Genomic DNA, 20,423 nt, shown 5'->3' on the forward strand with positions numbered 1-20,423 from the left:
AGAAAATACAAGAAAAATAAAGGAAAAATAATAGCAATGAAATGTAACCAAGTTAAACGAGCCGAGAACCCTAGCAATGGGTGACCACACCGGGAAGTTGCGGCGTGGACCATTGACTAGCCCTGGACCATGGGGAACCCTGGAAAATATTTTTAAGACATAATTAAAGACTTATTGAAGTATAAATGTCATTAGAAATATCAAAGAAAAATTAATTAATTAGTACAAAGAAAAACGAGAAATCGAAAAAACGACAAAACTCGGTGTTACCGAAAAATTGGGAATGCAACCCGAACAGGGGTATTGTGGTCATTTGACACCCTGAGTTGTCTTTTGACCTAAATTTCCAGTAAAAATAAATGATATTACACTTAAAAATGTTATGAAAAATTAAAATGGTGGTACATAATCTAAATAGCAAAAGATAGCATGAAAATGTGCAAAAATTAGAAATTAAATAAATAATCATTAAAACCTTTACTAGTGCTCTACTAACTTCAGCATTTGGACACCTAAAGGGACACATGGGAAGTGCAGAATTCATCTTCAATCTTAGGAAGAAATTTATCCGAAATTTTGGGAGAAAGCCTCCATGGACGTCCACACTCCAAGCTCCACGCAAGCATGTTTTAGCCACTTTTTCCATTAGCTTTCTTCACTAAACTTTGTCCTCACACCATGGGCAGTAAATAGGTAGCAAGAAAGTTAAGTTTTGGTGAGGTTTTGAAGAATTTCAAAAGTAGTAAGTATGTATTTTTAATTCTTGTTTCATTAAACTTTGAATGGGTATTGTGGTGAGTTGATTTGTGGAAGAAGTTTTGAAGTTTGATGTTTTAATGGAGATGTACCTTTTGGCAGCCATGAAACCTTAATATGAACAGCTTGTTCTTGCATGTAAATATTGGTTTGAATGATGATTTAAATGTTTAATTGTATTGTAGTTGAATTCCATGAGTAAGGTTTGATTTGTAAGCTTGAAAATTTTAAATGGAGGTTGATGGGTATGTGTAAACTTGTGGCAGCCCCATGAAGAAGATTGAAGTGTTTAAGTTTCATGGAATGGTTTGTTGAATTATGTTACTTATGGTGGTAGCATGTGTGTGTGTTTAATTGTTAGGGTTTAAACATGAAAATGAGGCATGTTCATGTGGATTAATTGTTGTAAATGGGACTTCAGAAAATTTTGTATTATAGTGTGTATGCTGAGAGTGGTTGCAAGCTGCCAAAATGACCAAAAAAGGTGTTGCTAAATGTGTTAATGTTATGGTACAAACCAGAATTGGCATGGAAGAGTGAACTTGGTAAGCATAGGATGTGTAATTGGTAAAGGATGAACAAATTGTAATAGGGCAGTGTATGTTTTAGCTTAGAACCTTAAGTGTGTGGCTCCAATTGGTATGAGACTAATTGGAGGTGAAACTAGGCACAAAATATGCCAACTTTCATGAAGGAAGCTTACCAAAATTCTGCCAAGAATGTGACTTGAAAATTGACTAAATCCGGATTAGTGCTTTGAAAATATGAAAATTGACCATTTGGGCAGCAGTTAGTTTTTTGGCCATTACTCACTCAAAACAGGTCCAATTGACCTGAAATTTTTACCATGAATAGATGAGACATATATCTACAATTCTTATGAAGACACCAAAGTCCAGATATGGCTAGAACCAAGCTAAATAGCTTGCACAAGTTCAGGTCTAAAAACTGGCCGAACCAAAAGTGACCTAAAAATGACCTAAAGTTACCATTTTGATTCATTCTATCCAGCATTGGTAAATTGATCATATCTTGGTCTACACAACTCAGAATGATCTGAAATTTTGCCCTACGTGCAATAAGACATAGACCTACAAGTTTACAGTTTTGACTGAAACCCGAAAACTGAGGGAACTAGGTCATCCTGCTAGGTCAAATTAGTATGCCGAAATCCAGCAAATTGCAATAAAATGCAATATACTTGAAAATGAATTGGGTAACATGTACCAACACTAAAAGCCTATAAAATGTGACATATTGATAACATCAAACGTAATTCACCTATAGTGCATCAAGGGTCAACATTTTAGGTTGACTAAGGGAAATAATTGTATTCAATAAACTAATTATTAAGCATTCTTGTTAGAGACAGTTTAAATTAGTACTGAAACACTTCAAATTGTGTGTTTCAGTTAGCAAAGACTCAGGGAAGGGCAAGGAAACACTGAGTCAGGGCCAAGAGGCTACACTTCAGAGGTTTGTGCACAACAGTTACTTCTTTTGAATTTTCAATTGAAATGAATTATGACAACTTGTCTATTATTGTTTAAATTGTGAAAATTTGTATTAATGATATTTCATTGATACTTATTGCTTGAAAAACATTGTAAATGGTTTGAAACCATAGCTATCATATATATTGATTGAATTCCTCGCTAGCTTGTCTAGTGGGATAAATTGACTTTGAATTCCCTCTCTGGCTAAAGTGTTGAGATGTGTGCCTGTTGAGGACGAATAGAATGAGTACTCATATTATTGCTAGCTAGCTATGTTATTCCTCATTAGCCATCGGCTCTTGGGATGAATTGGACTTTGGAACATGATTAAGCTGTGTGTGATTTTATTGATACTTATTGTGATATTGTGAAATGGAGTTTAAATTCTTTATGATATTCACTGTCTTTGAATTTAACTATTGTTTTAAGTATCCACTATTTATATGACTTATGATTTGTGATTTAAAGTTGCATTGTGTTAATGTTGTGCACCACTGAGACATTGGCTCAGCGATAGCTTTTCATTGCAGCCGCAGGTAGACAGACTGATAGGGCAGCAGACTAGGCTTCTAGTACTACACTGAGAGATCATTGGGTATATTGAGTATACCATATTTTGCATTTTGTATTGTAATGTATGTTCACTGTATGTATATATTGTTCTTGGTTTTGAGCAGTTGTAAATTAAAATTGTACATTAAAGTTGTAAACTAAATTTGTAAATTATTTTGGTTTGTAAATATTGTGATATACTCTTTTGTCTCAGCTTTTGAAAACAATGGGAAATTATTGTGGGTTTGAGTTAATAATTATTGAGAAACTTATTGTGTTGATTGAATATTAGAGTTTGGGGATTGAACAAAATAATTGAAGTGCTTTTTTACAGGTTTTTGAAGAACTGTTTTATTCAAAATACAGATGGCACTCTGCCAAAATTTTTACTGAAATTATTAATTCTTCAAATGTATTATCTAGTTTCACTTCAGTAAAAAAAAAAAAAAATCAACACCTGCAAATAGTGCTCACCACTATAAAAAGAAGTAAGAAAAGGTTAAAATCACTTGTAGTGTATTTAATAAGTTATCAGTAGACGAAGTTGGTAATTCATTAGGTATACTACGGGATCATATTATGGCTTGCGGAGGGATAGGGTGTGACATCCCAGCAAGGTTGAAGCCATCCTTAATTGGAGGCCGCCCAGGAATGTTACAAAAGTTTGCAGCTTTTTGGGTTTAGCTAGATATTACTGCCATTTTGTTAAGGGATTTTCTATGTTGGCATCTCCACTGACCAAGCTGCTCCGGAAGGATGTAAAATTTAAGTGGACTGACAAATGTCAGCAAAGTTTTGATGAATTGAAGAGATATTTGACTGAAGCTCTAATCCTTACTTTACCTACACCGGGTAAAGAATACATTATTTATAGCGATACTTCTCATAAAGGGTTAGGCTGTGTACTGATGCAAGATCAAAATGTCATTGCTTATGCATCACGCCAGCTGAAACCACATGAGAGAAATTATCCTACACATAACTTGGAGCTAGCAGCTATTATGACACCCCTTACCCGACTACAGTGTAACTGAGCGAGGTATGTCACACTCGGTGCCGGAGCACCCTATCTTATCTTTCTTTATTCCTCTTAAAATTTTGAATTCATTTAATTTAATATCAATTATTTTTCGATGGAAAAAACAGACGGAGTTTCCCTTATTTTATTAACATTTGACATGTTTTACTATTCACCAGCTTGAAATTCAACAATATTTTCACAATAAAATCTTATCCATGCAAATCATAATTATCTCATCAATCATTCTCATAATTATCTCATATTTCAAATCTCATCAATGTATTTCAATTTCATAATTATTTCTACACATTTTCATTCATACTCAATTCCAATGTAAAAATTTTGAAATTATATAAATTTACATGATTTATAAAATAATTACACAAGTTCAGAATTTACATAATATAGAAAATACTTAAAATAACTTATATGGGCCCTATCTACATGCATTGATGAGGAGGTGACAACCTTGAGCACTTCTGACACTTCTGCAGATCTGAACTTCAAAAATCCCAGTCAAATATCCCCTGGGTTTTAGCTTTAGTACCTGCGCGAGAAAACAAATCCATCACGCTAAGCATTGCTGCTTAGTGATGCAATAATATAATAAGAAAATAATATATACAAAATACAGATGGAAATAAAACCTAACTTGCGTAATCAAGAATTATTTTTATTCCATATGGAATTCCTAATATTAATTATCTTTTGTTATATTATATTATTCTTTGGAATCGCTTGTTTCCTAAATTTACTATAGTGATACGCAAAATATGAAATATATTAGTATATTACATTTCTATTCATGTTATTTCAGAAGAAGCAGTTGTAATTATTTAGTTAAGTGATATCTATTTTGCTAATCTTTTTATCCTTTCACTCAACATTTCCTAGGTGTTTGGATTATTTCATAGTAAATAAAATTTTAAAACTAATTATAGTTTCTTTCTTATTTATTTATTTATTTAATTCACATTATTCTTAACAAATTTCACTACCCAAGTAAACTATGACAGGCTGACTAAACTAGATAACGGGTCGTTAGCACTAGACACCACGGTGCCTCGGGCCGTCAAACCATGGGGCACAAAACGTCAACCACATATGCAATCAGAATGGCTAAAAAGCCATGATTGAAGGAACGGAAGCGTGAAAAACACAAGTTTATACCTTTGAATTCAAAAATTTTCACCTAGGGTCACATGCATCATGCAAGATTTATTTTTATCTACTTGATTTCAATGATAAACAACATATTAAAACTCTTTTAATATGTTTTTGGATCTGTATTTGCCATTTAAGATTTTAAAATTAATCAGATTAATTTTAGAACCCTAGATTAAATCAAGAACGATTACACTAACCTCTTGATGCACTGCAGCGTGTCTGCGCCTTTGAGATTCGTCTTCAGGACACCAGATGTTGTCCCTCTAGCTTGTCTACACCAAGAACACCTATGGCAGCCCTTGAAGAGCTTCTAAAGCTTTTTCTATTAATTAGAAAATCAAGTTCTGCCTTTTAAGAGATTAAAGATGTAAACAGGACACTAGAAACAATTCCTAGTGTTCTTAATTCAAGAGATTGATGGCTAATCTCTTTGAATTGATGAGAGATGAAGAAGAATAGAGGGAGGGCTGCAAAATGGCGTGACAAAGGAGTGTGGCTGCTGGTTGTGTTTTATTTTCTCATAACAACACTTAAATAGCTAGGTTAACACATTAAACCCTTGCCACATGTCACCCTTTGATTAGCTCTAGGTTTAAGTGACCCAATCACATTATGCCAAGTGTCAAACCTATATTTAATCTTGATTTTAATCATCTTACATGATTAAAAAACATTTGGCAAGCTTATGTGTTATGCCATGTGTCACACTGCAAAATGACCAAAATGCCCCTGTGTCTTAATTTTGAGTTCTCAACCCAAAATAATTATTTTTCTTCTTCTAATTAATTTATATCAAATATAAATTAATTAATTAATCTCTATTAATTAATTTCTCATTAATTAAATTCATATTTAAACACTTTAAATATAAATTTAATTTATACTGCACATCCAATAATCTAGATTTGGTTTCAAGTCATGCTAGGGACTTTGCAATTTAATTGCAAACCAAACCTATTTAATTAATCAATTAAACTCTTTAATTAATTAATTAAATCATATTTAAATAGGTGATAACTTGTGTATGTGTGTGACTTACTAGGCTCATCACTAATTGGCAATGAGACATGATATCAACTCTTAATATCATCAGAACTCTTTCTTACCATAAATGATTTCTCTAAATCATTTTATGAACCTCATAGACCATGGTTAACACCTAGCATAGCATGCCATGGCCACCCAATTAGTAATAAGGTTTACCTTAAATGAACCTATAATCATATGTTACCATGCACTAGAATCTCTCTGTTACAAAATCCCAACTCAAGCTGGAGTCATGGTTTATGTCAAACTCCATTTGCTATGAATATTATGTTCTCTTTTAATTCCAGCTTGATTAAAAGATTTTCTCATCGTAAACTCTTTTCTAAATAAATCTATCTGTCTGCCAGAACTTGAAACATCAAGAACAATTAAATGAACATAGGATTTTATCTCTATTTACTTAGAGGAACAGATTCCATCTTGATCAACACCTACCTCCATATATAACTAGTAGGAGCCAACACATGCCCATATACCCATACACAGTACAAGTATGAAAGCAGTATCAAACTCAAACTACCTATATACAAGATAACTGTGCTATCTCCGGTCTAAAGATTATATGCACTGATATGATTTATGACAAAACATTGACAAGAGTAAACTCCATGTGCTTGTCATAAGTGTCACTGGTTCGGCCTACTTATCATTTGTAAGTGCCTATCATGTTTGTCATATGGCATGAGACTCACCATTCCATCTTATTTATATCTCATATAAATAACTTGGGATCAAACATGAATACATTCTTTCTGGATAAGTCATGTCCTTATTATGAAGTATCCTCGATTGTGAACCTATTTATGATACTTTGTGCTAGAAATATTGTCACTCATATTCTTAACAACTTAAGAATAATATTTCTAACAAAATATCAATGGACCTTTTCTATTACACATAAATATATTATGTAAACGGAAAAGTGGAAATGCCTTTTATTAATAAAAATATATACAAGATACATACTAAATGATATGCTCTAGGGCATACTACTAACAATCTCCCACTAGCACTAGAGCCATTCATTACAATACCTTAGACCCATCTTCTCAAGATGTCAGTCTAACTGAGCTTGTGACAAAGGCTTAGTGCATGGATCAGCTGAATTTTTTCAGCTGATGTTATATTTCTGCATGGCTATATCGCCTTTGCCCAACTATATGTCTGATAATGTGGTAGTGCCTTTCTATGTGTTTGGATTTTGGGTGAGACCTTAGTTCCTTAGCCTGTATGACTGCTCCATTGTTGTCACAGTGTAGTGGAACTGCTGACTCAATGGAAGGAACTACTGTAAGTTCTATCACGAACTTCTTTATCCAAATAGCCTTCCTTTGCAAAGAATCGATGCAAGAATATACTCAGCCTCTGTAGTGGAATCTGCAGTAGTGCTCTATTTGGAACTCTTCCAACTGACTACACCTCCATTACAAATGAACACATATTTAGAGGTAGACTTTCTATCATCAATATCTGATTGGAAATCAGAATCAGTATAACCATCCAATTGCAAGTCTCTACCTCCATAAATCAAGAATAAATCCTTAGTTCTTCTCAAGTACTTAAGGATATTTTTGATACCTATCCGGTTCCAAACCGGATTGGATTGATACCGCTAGTCAAACTAATAAAGATATGTGATATCCGGCCTAGTACACAATATTGCATACATTATACTTCCAATAGCCGAAGCATATGGAATCCTGGCCATCTTATCTCTTTCTTCAGGTGTCTTTGGAGACATCTCTTTAGAAAGATGGATACCATGTCTGACTGGTAACAATCCTCTCTTGGAATCAAGCATGTTAAACCTCTTTAACACCTTTTCCAAGTATAGACTTTGGGATAAACCAATTATTCTTTTTGCTCTATCTCTATAGATGCGAATCCCAAGAATATAGGTTGCCTCCCCTAAGTCTTTCATGGAGAATGTATTTGACAACCATACCTTTATAGTCGTCAACATACCTGTGTCATTACCCATCAACAGTATGTCATCCACATATAAGACAAGGAAAGTGATAGCACTGTCACTAACCTTCTTATATACACATGGCTCATCCTCATTTTTTATAAACCAAGGGATTTAATGGCTTCATCAAAACGGATGTTCCAACTCCTCGAAGCTTGTTTCAACCCATAAATAGATCGCTTTAGCTTGCATACCTTGGAACCATCTTGGGATTCAAATCCCTTAGGTTGTTCCATGAAAATGTTTTCTTCAATGTATCCATTGAGAAAAGTTGTTTTGACATCCATCTGCCAAATCTCATAATCATAGTACGCAGCTATTGCTAATAAAATCCTAATTGATTTAAGCATGGCAACAAAGTAGAAAGTCTCCTCATAGTCGATTCCTTGCCTTTGGCGAAACCCTTTCGCTACTAGCCTTGCCTTATAGGTCTCTACCTTTCCATCAGAACCAATTTTCTTCTTGAAAACCCATTTGTTCCCTATAGGTACAATACCTTCAGGTGGGTCAACAAGATCCCAAACTTGATTCTTATACATGGAATCAATCTCGGATTTCATAGCATCAATCCATTTTGAAGAGTCTATATCTGATATAGCTTCTTCATAGGTAAGTGGATCATCTCCATGATCTACTTCTTCATGAGTAGACAACTCTTGTTCTTCTTCATGAAGAAAACCATATCTCACTGGTGGGTGAGATACCTTGGTTGTTCTACGAGGAACAGCTGTAGATATTTCATCAACGGGTATAGGTTGACTAGATGGATCTATATCCATCTGATATGTTGGTTGGTCAGAATTCTCCAATTCTAACTCTATTTGCCTTCCTTTGCCTCCTTCTTGAACAAACTGTTGTTCAAGAAATGTGGCATCTCTACTTATCACAACCTTTTGTGAAGTAGGCAAATAAAAATAATATCCAAAACTATCTTTTGGATATCCAACAAATCGACCCTTTTCTGATCTGGTCTCCAATTTATCAGTGTTCAGCTTTTTGATATAAGCTGGACAACCCCAAATCTTAACATGCTTAAGACTTGGTTTTCTTCCATGCCATATCTCATAAGGTGTGGAAGAAACTGATTTTGATGGAATCCTATTCAGAATATACAAAGCTGATTCTAATGCAAATCCCCAAAAGGAGATTGGCATATCAGTATAGCTCATCATACTACGTACCATATCCAATAGGGTCGTCTACGATTTCTCCTTTCAGATACACCATTCAGTTGTTGTGTTCCTGAAGGAGTCAGCTGAGAAACAATGCCATGCTCTCTCAAGTATTCATCAAATTCAGTACTCAAATATTCACCTCCACGATCTGATCGAAGAGCTTTAATACTCTTTCCTGTTTGATTTTCTACTTCAGATTTAAATTCTTTGAACTTTTCAAAAGATTCGTGTTTGTATTTCATCAAATACAAATACCCAAACCTTGATTTATCATCAGTAAAGGTAATAAAATAATGAAAACCCCCTCTAGCCATTTCTTTAAATGGACCACATACATCACTATGTATTAGCTCTAAAATATTTTCAGCTCTTAGCCCCTGTCCAACAAAGGGTGATCTAGTCATTTTGCCCTGAAGGCAAGATTCACAAGTTGGAGTAGGCTCAGAGCCCAATGAGGATAGAATCCCCATTTTCTCCAATTTTGTAATCCTATCTTCTGCAACATGACATAACCTTAAGTGCCAAATATATTTTGAACTTGAGTTGTTTTTCACCACGACATTGCTTTCATTTAGATTGCTATACTCTGGCCAGTGGAAACACTTTCTTACTGGTAATGGAAACACTTTCTTATTGGCAATGGAAACACTTTCCTGTTGGCAATGGAAACACTTTCCTGTTGGCAGTGGAAACACTTTCCTTTGCCTTCATTAGCTTTAGTCTTCCTTTTCTGTTTAGCTATTTTCTTAGAAGGACCAGGAATCTGAGGTTTCTTTTTCTTATTGCCCTTCTTCTTGTTGGACTTTCCAGCAGAAGAAGATGCAACCAAAGCTACCCCTTTTCCTTTATTGCCTGGCATATTCTTTTGGGCAATAACCAGCATGTTGAGTAAACCAGCTAAGGTGCATTCCTATTGAGTCATATGGAAATTTGTCACAAAATTTCCCAAAAGACCCAGGAAGGGACTGAAGGATCAAATCCGTCTGTAGTTGGAAATCCATGTTGAAGTCAAGATATTCCAACTGCTCAATCAGCCGAATCATCTTGTGGACATGATCCCCAACATTCTGTCCCTCAAACATCCTCATACAGAATAGTTGTCTAGATATCTCATACCTAGCATTCCTGCTGTGCTCACCATACAACTCTTGTAGGTGAAGGAGGATCTCACTCGCACTCTGCATGTTCTCATGTTGCTTCTGTAACTCATTACTCATGGAAGCAAGCATGTAACACTTAGCTCTCATATCATGCTCCTTCCACTTGTCCAAAGTTTCATGTTCCTCTTGTGTGGCCTCTGGAGGTAAGGGATCAGGAACATTTGAATCTAGAACATATCCTATATGTTCAAGGTTCAGGACAAGTTTCAAATTTCTTAGCCAATCAGACAGATTAGGTCCTGTCAACCTATTGTGATCAAGTATGCTTGCAAGGATATTGGATGGTGGTGGTTGTTTTGTGATCATTTTTATCAGAAAATTAATTGCAGAAATAACCAGATTAATTAGTAAATGTATCATGTAATTAACCAAATATGATTATGGTCTTTTAATCAAATTTGTCCTCCCACTAACTTAGCGAATCCTACACTTCCAAAGTAGAAAACGGAAATCCTAGTTGGATGGATTTCTAGTGGGTGATTGAATTCTTATAATTCTATTGATCATCCTCAGGTACATTCATTATTGGAATTACAATAAACTATAAGTGAGCAACTCTTTGCCCATCACATCTCATGTGAGGTTCAATCCTTTACCTAGCCCCTAATGCTCAAAATCTCAGGTACATCCATTATTGACTTATCTTGCATTAGTTAAGTTGATCCCATTGAGCCAGTAATTATGCAAATAATTTTAATGTCCTCAGGTACATCCAATATTGGCCACTAAACCATTTACATATTTATAACATCTCATGCTTAACAATTATTCTTAAGAAAATCTCTTAAATAAATTGCATCTTATGCAACTATTTAAAATTTCTTAAAATAATTGCCCCAATGGAGGGCCTAATTTATAATTACTTTAATTATAGCATTTCCAACTTAATCATTTGTTTGGAAGATTTTATGGTCATTCTATTTACTATTAAGGTCTCACTTTGCACATTATCCATTTAGCATGCATATATCATATAATTGCATACATTCCCATACATCTCATGCATTCATGGATAAGCAGTAAATATGGTATGATCATGGACTTTCTAAGGGATTCAATTCTGAGCCACCAATAATTGAATCAGGGCATTCCTAGGTGCATTTCATTCATTCATTTTACAAGAGTTGCTGAAGGAGTACATAATCAACACTTGATCTTGAATTCCTCCCACTGGTCCCACCAATGCTCTTGACCTCCTTGAATTTCTTGCAATCCAATATTACATAGTAATCCTTGGCATACCGAGGCGAATTTACAAGAACTTAAATAAATGAAATTACAACCCAAAAATTATTACAAACTTAATAATACATGCCCAAAATAAATTAAAATAAATTAATTAATTTACAATCCCAAAGAAACATAAAAGAAATAAATCCAATCACATTGGTCTTTTATAGTCCATGATCATCCATCATGCATATCACTATTTAACAATTAAATAAAATATACATACTTAAATTAAATTGAATATCTCATATTCAACTTAAAAATCCAGATTTGAATATGATTCAAATAAATATAAAAATTCAGATTTGAATCTCATTCAAAGAAATTAAAAAATTCAGATTTGAATCACATTCAAACAACTTCAAAAATTCAGATTTGAATCACATTCAAACATTTTTTAAAAAATCAGATTTGAATCACATTCAAACATTTTTTAAAAAATCAGATCTGAATTTTATTCAATCAATTTTAAAAAATCAGATTTAAATATGATTCAAACAACTTTAAAAATTCAGATTTGAATCACATTCAAACAACTTTTAAAATTCATATTTGAATCACATTCAAACAATTTTTAAAATTCTGATTTGAATCATAATTTAATTGTGTGATAATAACTACTAATTAATCACTTTAATTAGTCAAAGAATAGGCCTTAGATCATACAACAATTGCAGAATTAAAAGCCAAACCTTAAACCACCCATGGAAGCCAAACCATGCGCACCATTGATGGTGTTTTTTTTCAAGTATGCCGCCAACTTACTTTGCAACCAGCAATGAACTCTTGATCTCATGATCAAACACACAATTAAATCATATAATCAACAATCTAAATGGCAAATATAGTGGCTCTGATACCAATTGAAGGAACGGAAGCGTGAAAAACACAAGTTTATACCTTTGAATTCAAAAATTTTCACCTAGGGTCACATGCATCATGCAAGATTTATTTTCATCTATTTGATTTCAATGATAAACAACATATTAAAACTCTTTTAATATGTTTTTGGATCTGTATTTGCCATTTAAGATTTTAAAATTAATCAGATTAATTTTAGAACCCTAGATTAAATCAAGAACGATTACACTAACCTCTTGATGCACTGCAGCGTGTCTGCGCCTTTGAGATTCGTCTTCAGGACACCAGATGTTGTCCCTCTAGCTTGTCCACACCAAGAACACCTATGGCAGCCCTTGAAGAGCTTCTAAAGCTTTTTCTATTAATTAGAAAATCAAGTTCTGCCTTTTAAGAGATTAAAGATGTAAACAGGACACTAGAAACAATTCCTAGTGTTCTTAATTCAAGAGATTGATGGCTAATCTCTTTGAATTGATGAGAGATGAAGAAGAATAGAGGGAGGGCTGCAAAATGGCGTGACAAAGGAGTGTGGCTGCTGGTTGTGTTTTATTTTCTCATAACAACACTTAAATAGCTAGGTTAACACATTAAACCCTTGCCACATGTCACCCTTTGATTAGCTCTAGGTTTAAGTGACCCAATCACATTATGCCAAGTGTCAAACCTATATTTAATCTTGATTTTAATCATCTTACATGATTAAAAAACATTTGGCAAGCTTATGTGTTATGCCATGTGTCACCATCTCATGGTGCCACGTGTCACACTACAAAATGACCAAAATGCCCCTGTGTCTTAATTTTGAGTTCTCAACCCAAAATAATTATTTTTCTTCTTCTAATTAATTTATATCAAATATAAATTAATTAATTAATCTCTATTAATTAATTTCTCATTAATTAAATTCATATTTAAACACTTTAAATATAACTTTAATTTATACTACACATCCAATAATCTAGATTTGGTTTCAAGTCATGCTAGGGACTTTGCAATTTAATTGCAAACCAAACCTATTTAATTAATCAATTAAACTCTTTAATTAATTAATTAAATCATATTTAAATAGGTGATAACTTGTGTATGTGTGTGACTTACTAGGCTCATCACTAATTGGCAATGAGACATGATATCAACTCTTAATATCATCAGAACTCTTTCTTACCATAAATGATTTCTCTAAATCATTTTATGAACCTCATAGACCATGGTTAACACCTAGCATAGCATGCCATGGCCACCCAATTAGTAATAAGGTTTACCTTAAATGAACCTATAATCATATGTTACCATGCACTAGAATCTCTCTCACAAAATCCCAACTCAAGCCGAGTCATGGTTTATGTCAAACTCCATTTGCTATGAATATTATGTTCTCTTTTAATTCCAGTTCTTGATTAAAAAGATTTTCTCATCAGAAACTCTTTTCTGAATAAATCTATCTGTCCTGGCCAGGAACTTGAAATATCAAGAACAATTAAATGAACATAGGATTTTATCTCTATTTACTTAGAGGAACAGATTCCATCTTGATCAACACCTACCTCCATATGTAACTAGTAGGAGCCAACACATGCCCATATACCCATACACAGTACAAGTATGAAAGCAGTATCAAACTCAAACTACCTATATACAAGATAATTGTGCTATCTCAGGTCTAAAGATTATATGCACTGATATGATTTATGACAAAACATTGACAAGAGTAAACTCCATGTGCTTGTCATAAGTGTCACTGGTTCGGCCTACTTATCATTTATAAGTGCCTATCATGTTTGTTATATGGCATGAGACTCACCTTTCCATCTTATTTATATCTCATATAAATAACTTGGGAACAAACATGAATACAATCTTTCTGGATAAGTCATGTCCTTATTATGAAGTATCATCGATTGTGAACCTATTTATGATACTTTGTGCTAGAAATATTGTCACTCATATTCTTAACAACTTAAGAATAATATTTCTAACAAAATATCAATGGACCTTTTCTATTACACATAAATATATTATGTAAACGGAAAAGTGGAAATGCCTTTTATTAATAAAAATATATACAAGATACATACTAAATGATATGCTCTAGGGCATACTACTAACAATGATAACGCATAATCGGGCATAAAAGCCATGAGTGGGGGCATAAAGCCATGAATGCGGGCATAAAGCCATGAATACGGTCATAAAGCCATGAATATAGGCATAAAGCCTTTCGCAGTACTGCTAAAATAATGCCCTATTGGCATGCCAATCTATTCAATCTGACACACGTGTCTAGGCAATACATGGGCACATAAGTACCATTAAATATTAATATGTCTTCATATTTCATTATAAGTTTCAATTATAATTTATAATGTTTTAATTTTGTTCTTAGTAGAAGTATAAATTTCTAAATCACAATTCTATATAGTTTATGCATTCATCATAATTCATACATTCCTTACATCATTCATTTTGATCTCAATTCACAATAATGGTGTTCATGTACCATTGTACTCAAAACATTCTTTTTGTTTCTCATATGCCATTAATTATGCCAAGTATAAATTTTTAGCTACAAAAGAGGAATAAGCCCTAACTATCTATTTTTTTCATGATTTAGGTGCATTATCATTCATATTTCAAGTAGTCCATGAATGTTTCATAGATTTCAAATTTAGTTAAGTTTCCTTAAATCCTAGTGTCACTCAATTCTAAAATTTAAATCAACTATTTATATTATCTATATATTAACCATTACAATAGCTTTCTAATTTATTATACCCTTTCCTATATTATTGACTACAATAGTTCTTATAGTTCATCCTTCTACTTCACATATTTTAGTGGTTACTATTTATTTGACCGTCTCCATTCAAAAGTTGACTTTTTGATTTATAATAAATTTGTGGAGCCTAAGTTCTTCAAGATACCACATTTTACATTTTACATTTGTTAGTATTAATTGCCAATTGCAATTTAAAGTCCCCTAGATGCATTTCTAAATTTTCAGTTTTGATTACCTAAGTTTACTATTCCATTGGACAATTCTACAGTGGAAACTAGGCTAACTTTTCTTCATTAAAGTTGTTTCTTATTGTGTCTTCTTTAATTCCCTTTTCGAATCACTCCAATTGGAGTTTTGTAGCTGAAGTTATGGCCTAAATACCATAACTGGCCAGATAGGGTAGTACCCAGAATTTCTGGGCAGAATCCATTATGGCAGTTTTGGTGTCCTAAGTTTGGTGGGAATTTCATTAAGTTCTGATCAAAATTTAGAGTTATGTCCTTCATAAAAGTTGTCCTAAATTGTCTAAGCTTTCTATTGATATAAATTTCAGGTCAATTGGACATTTTTACAGTGAGTTACGACCAAATGAATGAATAATGTTCATTTGGTCATTTTGTCCAAGCAGAATGTGTGTTACCCGGATTTGGTCAACTTTTAGGGCATCCTAAGTTTGTTTTTTGGACAGGGTTACTTTATCAAAGTTGTGATATTATGTGTTTAATTTCATGTCCAATTGGCCTTGCACCAATTGAACCTACACAACTCAAGTAATAGCTGCCTAACCTTGCTGGACAGATATCTAGCCCTGCAGGTAACTCATGGCAGCACCTCTAACCTCAATTCCCATGGCACAATTCACTTCATTTCCTACTCAAATACAACCAAATGGTCACTAATTGACCATTAGAACTTCCTTTCACTACTGTATGAGCAAATCTCAAATTTGTGCCCTAAACCCTAACTCTAATTTCCAAAATCAACTCTCATGTAAATTCATACCAACCAAGGTTATCAATCATATATATATCCTTATCTAAGCTTCTATTAAAGTTTTAATTCAACAAAACACAACAATTCCTCCTCTTATGGTTGCTGCCTAAATTTTACCTCTCACTTTTATACATGATTTCTTTGAATCTCTTAATCATTTGCTCATATTTAAGCTAACTTTCAAGGAATAAACAAGATTTAAAGGTTAATATGCACTAACCTCCATTGAAGAAATTCTCAAGCTTACCAACTCCACTTTCTCCTCTCCCTTTTGCTTCAAATCTCTTAGGTAAAGTCTACAATTAAGTTTTTGTTTTAGGGATTAGGGTTTTTATGGACATTTATCAAGGGAATTAAGCTTGAAAAATTAAGAAAATGGAGGAGAGAAAAACAAATTTTGGCCATGGAAGGAAAGAAATGAAGAAGCAAATTTTTGGGTAGTTTTTTTATCCTCATTTATGTGTTTTAAATATATTTGTTGAATGGTGATTGGTGGGTAGACTTTAAATGACATCACCATGATGTCATAATTCTAATTTTCTTCATTTTTCTTTTCTTTTCTTTTCTACTCATTTTCAATTAAATTTTTAGTAATATTTATTCATATTTTATATCATAATAATTATTTACTTAACTGGAAAAGTCGGCCAAAAATCATCTCTGAAGACGAAATGACCAAAATGCCCTCCATTGGGCTTATTGAGCCAAAATCGTATGTACCAATCTAAAAATTTTTCTAAGCCTTTTCTTGGCATTCTAAAGCCATCGAAACCTCAATGACTCTTCTCTGGAGTCCTAAAAATTATTTCATGAATTTTTTCCCCGGTTTAGGGCTCCTAGCTATGAAGATCGCAACTTCCCACTGAGTTACCCATCGCTAGGGCACCGGCTCATTTAACTTGGTTGTATTTTATTTCTAAAATTTTTACTAAATTTTTCTTATTATTGTTTGAGTTATTTATGACTCCTCACTCTAGTCTATATATAGTTCCAGTCATTCTGGCTATCCGGACCGACACCGATCATCGAAATAGTGGAATGTACGGAATGGCTATAGTGAGGGTGTTACAGCTATTGTATTTGCTCTGAAGATCTGAAGACATTATCTATATGGGGAAAAGTGTTACATCTACATAGATCACAAGAGCTTAAAATATTTGGGTACCTAGAAGGAGTTAAATTTGAGGCAAAGGAGGTGGTTAGAACTGATTAAGGACTATGATAATTTGATAGACTACCAACCAGGGAAGGCAAATGTGGTTGCTGATGCTCTGAGCTATAAAACCATGGCCAGTTTAAAAGTTTTTCTTCGTCTATGGTGCAAGAATTAAAAGCACTGCATGATAGTTTGGAGGTCAATGATGAGGGATAGATGATAGCTGTTTGGCAAATGAAGCTAGTGTTGATGGATCAGATTAAAATAGCTGCACAAAATGATGAGAAGTATCAAAAATTGAAGAAAGAAGCTTGGGATGGCAAGAAGCCTAGATTTTTAGTAAATGACGATGGCCTACTGCTACACTAGGGCAGAGTATGCGTTCCTAATGATGTGAAATTGAGACAAATCATTATGAAGAAAGCATATGAGTCTCCTTTTACTATGCACCCTAGTGGGACCAAGATGTATAGAACCTTGAAAGAGCACTATTGGTGGAATGGGATAAAGAAAGATATAGTTGAATATGTATCCAAATGCCTAACTTATTAGCAAGTGAAGGCAGAACACCAATTACTAGCTGGTTTACTACATCCATTGCCAGTAACTGAGTGGAAATAGGAAAGAATCACAATGGACTTCGTGATGGGACTTCCGAGAACACAGAAGAACCATGATGCATTGTGGGTCATTGTAGATAGATTGACTAAGTCTGTTCACTTTCTGCTAGTGAGAATGGACTATAACCTGGACAGATTGGCTAAACTATACCTTGATGAGATAGTGAGAATCCATTATCGATTGTGTCAGACAGAGATCCAAGGTTCACTTATAGATTATGGGGTAGTTTATAAAGAGCCCTAGGAACTAAATTGAGCTTCAGTATGGCATTCCATCCATAGACAGATGGCCAGTATGAAAGGGTGATTCAGATATTGGAGGATATGCTACCTGCATGTGTAATTAAGTTTGAAGGTAGTTGGGATACTCACTTGCCTTTGATTGAGTTTGCTTACAATAACAGCTACCAATCAAGCATTGAAATGCCTCCATATGAAGCTCTGTATGGCAGAAAATGTAGAACTCCTCTATGTTGGGATAAAGTGGGTGAAAGGAAGCTAATTGGTCCAGAAATTGTTCAGCAGACATAAGAGAAGATTAAACTTATCAGAGACAGACTTAAGGCTGCATCTGAACGGCATAAGTCCTAAATCGATTTAAAAAGGCGAGATATTGAGTATGCAGTGGGTGATAAGGTATTCCTCAAAGTTTCTCCTTGGAAAAAAATTATGAGATTTGACAGAAAGGAAAAACTGAGTCCTTGTTTTAATGGGCCATATGAGGTTCTAGAAAGAGTGGGTCTTTTGGCATACCGATTGGCACTACCTGCAGAGTTAGAAAATATACATAATGTTTTCCATGTATCTATGTTGAAAAGGTATAGATCAAACCTATCTCATGTTCTACTTGTTGAGGAGATTGAGGTGAACCCATACCTCACTTATGAGGAAGAGCCTATTGAGATTCTGGCATATGAGGTAAAGCAGCTAAGGAACAAGCATATACAATTAGTGAAAGTGCTGTAGAACCATCATTCAGGCTAGGAAGCTACTTGGGAGCGTGAGGAGGATATAAGGAGACAGACCTACAGCTATTCAGAGACTAATATCAGGTAAAATTTTGAGACGAGATTTCTTTTAAGAGGGGGGGGGGGGTGTAGAATTATTACACCCCTATATTCATTAGTTCTATACATTTCATTGTTCCGGTGATGAGTGCTAGTCCGAATAGTCAGGAGGCTTAGAACCATATTTAAGTTACCTAGAAAAGTCCTGAATAAAAATTAATAGCAATTATATGAAGTTAAAATAGAAATAAAGAAAACAAGGCATAATGGGTTAAATGAGCCGAGGCCACAGTGATGGGTGACTGTACTGGAAAGTGACTGCGAGGTCAGTCGCTATCTTATTTTCGAGTGGGACATTATGAAACCCTAGGCCTAAGAATTCTTCCAAAGCTAGGGGAAATGTGAAAACCATGGAAAACAGTTCAGAATAAGGTTAAATAATTGAACTAGAGTTCCGGAAGCAATTAAATATTACTGAAAAAACGAATTAGACCGGTAAGGGACAATTTAGTCAATTCACCCTTAGAGGTAACTACTGACCTAAATGTCCATTAAAAATTAGGAAATTAAATTTGTGAAAAATATATTAGAGGTGAAGAGGTAATGGGAAAAAAAAAGAAAAAAAAAATAAAATAAAAACATTATGACATCATTAAGCTTATGCAAGCATGACACCATTAACAATTTTAAATTCTAATTATTTAATTATGTAACAAGTATATAAGGACACAAATAAAAATTAAAAAAGAAAAAAAATTTATTTTCCTCTTCATTTTCTTGCCGTCACTCTTCTCTCCTTCATCTCTCTCATTTTCTCTCACTTTCCACTATGAAAGCTTCCCTTAAGCTCTTATAAACCCTAAATTTAACCATAAATTTCATAATCCCTTAATTAAAAACTTGTCTTTGGGTCTTGATAGAAAGATTGGAAATGGAAGAAAAGAAAAATTTGCAAAGCTTAGAAATATTGTAAAAGCTTCAAAGAGGCAAGTGAAATTTCAAGACTTATCTATTCTTCCTTCTTAAATTTGAGTATAATTGTGATGGGTTAAGATGAGGAATTGAAAAATTATGCATGTGGGTGAGGGATAAAACTTTGGCCAGCATTGCTACGGTTAGGGTTGGGGTGTTTTGGCCTAATAAAAATGTGAAATCTAGTGTGGGTGAAGGGATATGCATGTTTAATGTATTGAACTTGTTTGAATTAAGGCAATTAGGAAACTAGGGTTATGGCCATTAGGGTTTTGTGGGAAAATTGAGAATTTTGATGAATTGATGCACAATTGACCTAATTGATGATTAAATTGGTCAATTGGTATGTTTGGGATGTTAGTAGTATGCCCTAGAGCATATCATTTAGTATGTATCTTGTACATATTTTATTAATAAAAGGCATTTTCACTTTTCCGTTTACATAATATATTTATGTGTAATAGA

Source organism: Hevea brasiliensis, chromosome 2, assembly GCF_030052815.1.
Source record: "Hevea brasiliensis isolate MT/VB/25A 57/8 chromosome 2, ASM3005281v1, whole genome shotgun sequence".
NCBI lineage: Eukaryota > Viridiplantae > Streptophyta > Magnoliopsida > Malpighiales > Euphorbiaceae > Hevea > Hevea brasiliensis.